The sequence below is a fragment of the Parus major genome, chromosome 2 (genome assembly GCF_001522545.3).
Source record: "Parus major isolate Abel chromosome 2, Parus_major1.1, whole genome shotgun sequence".
In the NCBI taxonomy this organism is placed as follows: domain Eukaryota; kingdom Metazoa; phylum Chordata; class Aves; order Passeriformes; family Paridae; genus Parus; species Parus major.
Window position 1 is genome coordinate 136,276,096 of NC_031769.1, and position 10,093 is coordinate 136,286,188.

Here is a 10,093-nt window from a genome sequence, read left to right on the forward strand (position 1 = left end):
AAACACAAAACTTGCCAGTAAACTTATCATCCAGGGCTTTGCAGCTGGCAATCTGTGGAAAGCTTGATTTAAAAGCTAAGTCTCAAGGTGTTCTCTCAAGCTCCCAGTATGTTCAAAATAGTACCAGGTTCAGGTTTAGACACGCTGTCAGCAGGCAAAGGACTGGGCCTGCTCCTGAGGATGCCCAGGAGCTTCTTTTGGCACATTTAAATGTTAAGGAGCATAAAAGTTGGGAGGCATGTCTAGCCTTTGAGCCAGCTGGAATACACACTTGTCTCAGCAGCACATTACCTCCACAACCCACATAAGCACCGTTTCTAATCAGTAAAACAATAAATTCCTTTCAATCTCCTGTGGCAACACTTCCTGAGACACTTAACTGAGCAAAGTAGATGGTGCATGTAATACTTGATTGGTGACAAACCACTGTCACTTTTTAGAGTGGCAAGGTACATGTATGTACAAGGTACCTGAAATGTCAGAAAGCAGGTCCCAAAGTAAAATGATCCTGTGGATGTTTTCTTTTGGGAGAGGTGGGCAGTGGAAGGCTGCTGTGCCTCTCTGGCACCAAAGGTAATACTCTGCTCAGCTATGTAGCACAAGTGGAAAGCTGTGAGCACTCAAAGCAAACAATTTCCCAAGCTCTGCAATAGCTCTGTCTGTAAGGGACAGGCAATTTCAAAACAAAAGTTTATCTCTTTTGTTAATAGTGACACTGTATCACTGTTGTTAATACCAGGCACTTAGATGCTGCAGTGAAATGATAGCTGTTTGAATTCACAGATCCATGTTTACAGGCAGTGAAGAGACAGAAAATTTATACGAACAGCCTGGACTGCTCTTCATGTAGTATACACTTAGATTTTGAGAGAAAATGCAGTAATAAATCCCATGGCAGTTATTTTTCTAATCTCATGACTCTCCTTATAATTTTTATGCCCATGTAAAACATTTGAACTGGACCTCTAAACATGGAAAAGGCAGCCTACTCTGATGGAAATGGACAGCTGACAGCAGGCAGATTGCATTTGCTTACTGAAGAATGATTCTCTTTTCCTGGCTGTTTTGTCCTTCTGGACAGAGTGCCAAAAATTATAGGTATAAATGGCAGTTTAAACAAAGCTCAGTTTAAATTCAGATGCTGCTTGTGCAACCAGACTGCATATCAGCACACATGCTGGGGGGCACAGGCAGAGGGCTCTTTCCAATCCCTGCATTTGAATCTGGAGGAAAAATCCATCCCTGCTTAGAGGTTTCCTTAAGGAGACACTAATCTCTGTGACTAGGTAATTATGACATTTTGTATATCTCTAATAAAACCGTGTGTCTTTATTTTCAGCTTTAAAAGGAAAGTGTTAAAGAGTCTTGGCCACAGAAATCTTTTTTATGAATGTGACCCTTTGTCCCAGGTAGGTATTGCATCAGAAAGTACAGCAGCATACTTGTTGCTTAATTTTAGAAGGAATAAAGGTTTTAAATTTCATAGCAAGAGAAAATATTAATATTTTTATAGGGAATAATTTCTGAAAATAACTGCTAGTGGAAAAAACAGAAGCACCTGGGGATAGTATCTAACATCCCATGTGGATTATTTGTTGAGGATTTTAATTTTTCATACCAACATACTTGTTCCCATAATAAACACATCTCTATTTTCTTTTAAAAACTCCAGTGTGTCTTTGTTGGTTTTACAGTTTTTTCACCTTAAAAACAATAAGGAAAGTACTTACCTGGCATTTCATTAATTTATGCAAGATATATGTACAGTAAAAAGAATTGGAATACATCCCTTTTCTTAGGTCAGGTGAATACTTTGAAACATAGATACCATAATAAATAACACTGAGCAGGTATAACACATGCATAGTGGAAGATACCAGAATCTTAGCATTAATGGAAATCAGTTCCCAGTTGCAGCCATTTTCCAAAGGAATACAGCTAGAAGTTAAGCATTTTATTTCTATTCTTATGTCAAACTTGCCTCTTAGCAGATAATTTCCTAGATAAAAACTCTAGCAGTGACACCTTGGGGTCTCCTAGAATCATATTCCCCCCTTGAAAATATTTGTGGGGGGGAAAAAAAAGGGGGAGGAGGAGGGGGAGGGAAATGAAGTAAAAAAAAAAAGAGAAAAAAAATTGAGTGTCTCACTGGATTGAACCTCAAAGGCTTTCTTGACGCAAGTGTTACTTAGACCATGTGAACATGGTTTCCATTTTAAAAAAAACCCTAGATTAAAACATGAACAAACTGTCCACTGAACTTTAATGTTTCTTTGTTGCTTTGATGGTTAGCAGATTTCTGCTTCATAGATTGCCTCCGCCCCATACATTCTAAAAGTGAAATGATACATTGTAATTCGAATGATAATTGTTTTGATGATTTAATTGATAACAGACAGAGGAATAAAATCCCTGTTTTTCTCTGCCGTGCAGATGATATAGCTACATTTCTTAGTAAACATCTGTACATAATTAAGGGATGTTGCACTAAAACTGTTTCTTCCTTACCTTTACTTTGGGGTTTTCTTGAAGGTCTGTAGGATAATCCCAATTTCAGGAAAGGAGAAGTTGCCTCTTGTCATTCAAGGACTCTTTATCTTTACTTTTAGTGATTTAGGTGCCAACTAAAAGTTATCTGCCCATGTTGTTTCTAATAACCTCGAGACCAATCACAACACGTATCCTTTTTTTTCTCTCCAAGAAACTTTGCAATCTCAGCAATTTATCTTAAAAAAGGAACCTTAATAGCTGTATTTTAGTGCACACATGGTTTGACCTGGTGTGTGTATATTTTTGCAACTTCAATATTATGTGAAAGAAATCAAAAATATTCAGTAGAATCACTTCTAATACAATTGTTTTATTACGCAGTAATACCGTATTTTAAAGAGTTGTATATCATTGCATAGACATGTAAATCAAAAGGAAACCAAGGACTGTTCAAACCTGCTCTGCCTATGTTGCACACAGGGAGTTATTCATTCAGTTTATCAGCCATAAAAATAATTGCAGTACACTCAAAACTGACTGACATCTTTTATAATTTTTAACACTAAAATGTCCTGGTAAAAGAGAACATTGCAATAACATCACCTGATTAGTAGACAATCACTACAGTAAATTACAGTGTTCACAGAATAAAACAGGGCAGAAAAAGTTATAACTTTATATTAAAGACATAATTGTAATTCTGCCTCCTTTTCTCCCCTATAACATCTTAGCAATGTCTTAAATAGTATGTCTATTCCCAGTCTTGCAAAAATGTCCACGTGACTGCTGTTGTCCAAAATAGTCTCTTATTTTTAATATTAAGATTTAAAATAAAACAATACATATTGCCATCAGTGTATGGGTATCTCTTTCACAAACAACTAAAATGACTGCTAATTTTTAAGGAATAAACAAATATTTACAGGAAAGTAAATGGTATACTTGTTTGTCTGTGTATACAGAATTCCTTTCACCACCAGCAAAAGAACAGTTACAAGCAAAATGCTATCTACCATCAGTAGACTTGCAAAAATAACTTTAAAAAAAGTTGGATGTCACGGTAAAATAAATATCCTATTTCATTTGATTTTGTGAGAACATCATTTGAAAATATTGACCTTTGACATCAGCGATGCTGCTTCAGAAGTTTTTAAAGCAGTTTCCCAGTATCTAAAAGCCAGGATAAATCTTGTGAAACTTCCTGAGTATGTTGTTTTTCTTTGCCATATTATACATAATAGATCTTGATACTTGCATTAGCTCACATGAAAGTCCCAAGGTTCTTGATCATAGGTGGTGATGGACTCCAGGAGACTCTGTTTGATGGCCATTCCAGGAGTCAAAATCATCATCAGAACCAGACTGTGATCTTGGAAGTGTGGGCTCAGACAGGCTGGAGGGTACCCAGAGAGCACATGGGACCCTGCGTGTCCAAGCACGCCAGGTAGATTAATTCCCTACCACGTCTGCCCAGATAAATAGCCTACAGCGTGATTGAGAAGCCGTCTGTCTTGAGAGGCAGCCAAAGGGAGAGGATCTAAATAGCAGCGCAGCACGCTTCTGCTCAGGGTGCTCAAGAGACTACTCTGCCTGAGCAATTTTACCATACCATAGCTTTCTTATGAATTACCATGTCACAGATATCAGTTTTCACTATATATATTTTTTTTATTTCACATGGAAAATCAATTAGAAGAGAGGAGGTTTGTGAGAGAACAGACTACAAGTCAATTCTTATCTTTGATTCCCCTGTCTGGATTCCGCATGCTTGACCATGGGTCGATAGCATTGACCATCTCAGCTCAGGAAAAGGTCCCAGATGTGGAGCAGCAAGGAGTTACATTAATAGCCACCACTTAGGTTGGTCCTGTTCCCTCAGACCAACTGCATGATTACTGTCAGACATTTTTGCATAGTGCCTGTGGCCGTCTATATCTGGCCTATGAATAAACAGAGAACCTCAACTTTGAGCACTCCTTGAGAAGCCTGTTTATTTATCACATCATTAAACAAAAGAAAATGAACAAAATATAAACAAATCAAAATTTTAGGGTAGCACAAGGGTGGTCTTCTATCGCTACATAAAGAAAATGCTGCAGAAAGATGTAAGCTTTGAATGGTATAACAGGCACAACTCTTCTTCAGTGCAATCTACCTTATTCCTGTTGCTACTCTTATTAATCTAAATTTAGAGAAATATGACAAGATGAAAAAAGAAATTATATAAACAAGGACTTCAACTTAAAAAGACACACTCTCCTTCAATAAGTGCACAAGTAGTTCAGTATTTCTCTTGGCAAAGTTTAGGCATGTCTCTAGTTAACAAATATATTCTGCTGTCAGCCCTTTTCAAGAATTATATTTGATGCTGGTTGCCAAATTACTCCTTTAACTATTAATAAATAACTCACAGGTATCTCAGCTAGTGTGTGCTTGAGGAATTATGCTAATAATACTTTCTATGCTGGAGACAAGGGAAATTCCCCCCATGAAAGTTCTACTTTTGCTGACATGTTCTCCAAGCTCCGCTTTCAGAACGGGTTCATTCTCACTAAAACAGCCATGTAATCTCATGGAAAGTCTGATCACCATCTATCTGCTTCTTGCTGATGCTGCTGAGAAAATTCCTGTTGACTCTGGATAGCGGGAAAGAATATGGATCCATCAGTTTTGGAGTCTGGTCTAGGTACTTATGTTTCATTACCTTCAAGGTAATGAGTCTTTGCAATTTGGAAAGAACAGAATAGTCACTACCATGTGAACCAAATTACACTATATGTTACATGCTACCTAACTAATAAAATATTTTATAGGTAAAAAAGAGCATTAAGTGATACTGTGATTTTTCTTGTGGCTTGCAGAGAAGAAAGGATCTCTAAGGGATACTTAGATAAATTATACCCCAAATCTCAAGGTGTGTCTCTTACTTAGAACACTGTTTTTAGTGGAATAACTTTTTTTATCATGTTTATTTGAATTTCAAGCTAGTCCCTTGTAAGAGCTGCTTTGTTGATAACACCAAGACCTAAATGCCTGTTATCTCAATCACTTCTCCTAACACTGAAGTAATTAATCACTATCAAGTAATACTAGTAAGCTCCTTTTCACATACCATTTCCTTCCTTCATTTAGTTAATCCAATAGCAAATCTGTGGGGTAAATTTCACCCAAAGTTTCATCCTTTAACAAGGAAAACTACCCAGATAGCAGGAATTTTGAAAGTGTTTTGATTTCAGAACAGATACAAGAAGGGATTGCTTCTTGACCACCAAAGTCACTGTTATTGTTCATTGTTAATATGTCACAGAGCAAGAAAGAGGAATATGCAGACAGTTAATGTAAGAAGTAAAATCCTGAAAATTCAGATGACCCTCTTTTCTCTACTTTTGATTTGAAGATCTGATGAATAGAAGAAACCTTCTTCTCATTTCAGTCATAATTTTATATTTTTCTAGTGGCTAATATATTTACTTTTCCTTGTGAAATTTCTCCTAAGGGATGTTAGACATCAGTGCCTCAGCTTGTAGTTTTGACTATGTGGGTACATGGGAATTTCAGCCCCCAAATCCAGAGAGTGCTTTAACCACAAAGGTGAAGGTTCTGGATGACTTTGCCTTTCTGTTTCCCATATAACAGCTTGAAAGTCTTGTCTCTGAGAATTGCTTACTGGAGGCTATTTCATCAGTCTTCTGGAAAGGATGATCAGCTGAGCAGTCTTATACAAACCATCTCCTTCTCTTCTTCACAGACAATCATGTAATGTTAGGCAATTCTACCTTACTGCCTTTATATTTATTTAAAGCTTTTCCATCTGCACTTTTTGTTCCATTGATGATGGTTATTTTACCATGTTCCTATTACTTGCAGTAGCATCTAATTTCACATACTTCCTTGAGAGATCAAATATTTTTCATATTTCAAAACTTTGTATTTATTTTACAATGGCTGCAGTTGGTTTTCACATGCCAATTTAGGCACTGCTCTCATCATACTCTCATCTCATCATTCCATTTTCCTTTCTTCCTCCACCATTATTACTTGTCATATAATTGCATTTTCTGAAAGTCAGGTCTTCTGAGTGTAGCATTGCTAATTCTGCATCAGATTTTCCACTCAATCACAGGAATGGATGTGATGTGTACCCATAAAAAAAAGAATCCACTCATAAACTTTCCCACATATGCATCTCAGTAATCCAATGTTAAAAGAGTTTTGTGTTGGCCTCAGCTTTTGAGGTCTGCCATGACTGGTTTTCATCAGAATGTATTCAATGGTAATAAAGTCTGAAAATGGTTATCTTCTTAAATTGTAACTACCACATCTTTCTTTCACAGCTGGCAACAATCTTTTAGCCAATCACAAACATGCAAGGTCAATTCTTCTGTCAGATTGTCTGATTGTTAAATGTCTGCAGTGAGGTTGAGTTGGAGTTTTGAGTGAGGTCTGCTTGGAGCCTGATGTTAGGGACATGCTACAGAAGAATTACTGATATATTTTCATTTTCTGCTGGAACAGCTACAGAGAATCTTCCATGTCTCAGCCTGATTGGATGGTCATAACAACAGTTATTCAACAAACAATCAACAAAATTTCATGAGAAGTTTTCTGACTGTTTTATCTATCATCACCAATGAGAGAAAAGAGTCCAATGGATCTTTACTCACCTTCTCAATGCTGCATATAGTAATGATCAACTTTGTGAGGGACATTGGCAACTGCAGAGTTTTTCCTCCTTTCTCTTTTCACTTAGACAATGTCTACATCTGCCCATGTTCAAATTACATCTAATATTTAGATGTGTTTCTCTAGCTCACTTCTGGGAGTACAGGAGAAACTGATTTTTTTTATTTCATAATGAGATGATGCAAAATTCCTTTTGTTTCTAACAGCTGAGATCCATATTGACTCATTAAGTTTGAAGACATTAATGTATCAAGGATCAAAAAAATAAGGGATTTGTAAATGAAAGGGTGGAGGTTGTGGTTCAATTTTGTCCATGAAAAATGACCCAAATTCTTTCAAAATGTTTGTAGAGGTATGTAGCAGTGTTAACACAGGCACATCTGCAAAAAAGTACTTTTTGACAAAACAAATCCTGTCTCACATAGAGGAAAACCCACCTACTTGGGCATTATTTTTTCTGTTATTGAGTAATTAGTAAAACTTTTCTCTAGTACTGCTTACATTTTAGTCTGAGTCTTGCATATAGTGTAACTAAGGAAGAACTGTCTACCTGTTCTGGAAAACCCTCTGTGTTTTACTTTGGGTGTTTTAATCTTGACTTCACTGGAAGAATAATAATTAAGAGGACTGAAATGTTTGTAATCATCCCTTCTTCACTCATTACATTTCCTAGGGAACTCAGAGACTTAAGACAATATATAAATAAATGTGTAAATAGCATCAAAATCTACAATTTTGAAGGGGTAGTATTCTAAAAGGACTTTTTGGTGCTCAACCATGACCATGGGCAGGGAAACCCTGCATACTGCCCAGCACTTCTTCCTGCAACAACACCTTATTCTTTTCACAAGATCAGGCACTTGCAGAGATTATGCTTCTGCATGGATGTTTGTGAGAAACATCTGGAATCTGGTTACTTAAGGAAAGCTTATTTTCCTGAGGTTTTTGTTGGGTTTTTTTTTTCCTTAACCTGAAAGATATGAAACAATGAAGTGGACTGTTCCATAGTGGGGAAAAAGTAATCTCCCTCAGGAGCTGTCATGGAAAAGGCAGATGTTCTGAATACCTTTGAATTTGCTGACCTTATGGAATGTGCAAACCTGGGGAAAGATGCTCTGAGAATAGTGGGGAGTATACAGAAAGAAGACTATTATAACAAAAATATTATTGTTAATAGCAATAATTATATATTGTGAAAAGAAGCTTAATGGTGGGGTTAGGTACTTCTTTGATGAGATAGTTTTCAGTTAGAGGAAGATGCTGGCGCCCTGATTTCACTGGAATTAAAAGAAATGGAAAGAGCATTAAAACCCTGCTCATAATACTGTTTCCAGTATATTGGGAATGTGAGAATATTACATATTTCCATATTTTATCCATCATCTATTTTCATTTGACATCTTCTTTGTCCAGGGCTGTTAGGTCTCTTGCTGCTTCTTCTCCACAGAAGCTCATGTAGTCCATAAAGAGGTTTTCATCCCCTCAGGGTCCTTGGGTGGTATTTTTCATATCTGACTATGTAATGTCATTCATCTGGCATAAATGAAATGTAACTACTGAAGACAGGAGCCTGAACAAGACTGTGTGATTGCTCAGCCTTCAGCCTAATGCTCTGATTTTGTGAGCTACACGATATAACACTTAACCTTATTCATATATGACATCATCACCTATTCCTGAGCACTAGTTAGCCTTCCAAATGTTAACATGACAATAAAATATACTTAATGTTCTCATTCCAAGCCATGTCTTTCTAAATAGGTTTGGTTTTAGCCAGATTTCTGAAAGATACAGCCCTCTGATGAAGATTAGTTAGCTCCACTGGAATCCACATAACTTGCACCCTTGGAGAAACACCCTGCTTAGACAGTCCATGATAGAGTGAGCCCTAGGATAACTATCTACCTAGCACTAAGTTTTATAATAATTGCTGCTTTTAGGGACGTATTTGCCTTGTTGGAGTATATCATAATAGAATGAAGGAAATGCTGAAAATACCAGTGAGTTTGTTCCAGTTATTCACTGTCAGTGTTGCCTCATTCTCTAGATTTCAATAGTCCAGGAAAGGATGATGCCACCCTTGACTTCAAAGACTAGCTCAAGGCATAATGGATATTGCCTGCAAGAAATGAGATAAATGTCTTTTGGTCTCAACTTCACTTTTTTAATGTTGTATAACTAAGTAAGCTGCTGGCAATATCAAATATTTTTCTGCTTGGATTTAAACACTTCTAAACTCCTGTGATTCAATGTATATGTTAATCATTTTGCAATATTTTCAATTAGTAGGAATAGGATTTATAGCTTTATTTCTATTTTTCAAAAATTTTTCAAATTGAACTTTTCATTAGCCAACAAAGAAAGATACTGAAATATTCTCTGCCAAAACTTCTCCAGATTTCTGCTGGCTTTCCCTTAGTTACTTAGTTTTCCTTCAGACTCCAGCATGGATTCACAGTTAGCATTATCTAGCAGTCTGCCCAAAAATGAATATTCTCAAGCATTAAATCTTCTCCTTTCTTCTAGATTCTCCTGGACAAGCCTAATCTTCCAAGTGAAATTTTAACCACTACAGCCTGAATTGTAAGTGTATGCAAGGGATACAGTTTATAGACTAATTCATCAAAAAGGCAGTCCTAAGTAATAAATAATGGAAGATTATTAGAAGATATGATCTCAGCCACTTATCTTTTGGATTTACACACAGTGACGAAAAAAGAAGGAAAGATGTCAAATTGTGTGAGTACCACAAAATATGTGGTAATTGAAGTGAAATCTTCTTTGTTTCAGTATGATTTTAATATAAAAAATAGCTCTTTAGAGGTGTCTTGAATTTATTTTTTTAAGAAAACTAAATTAATTGAAAAGTTGCCTAAAAAAATCCCATATCATAGCTCAGTTTCATTAAAATTATGATACT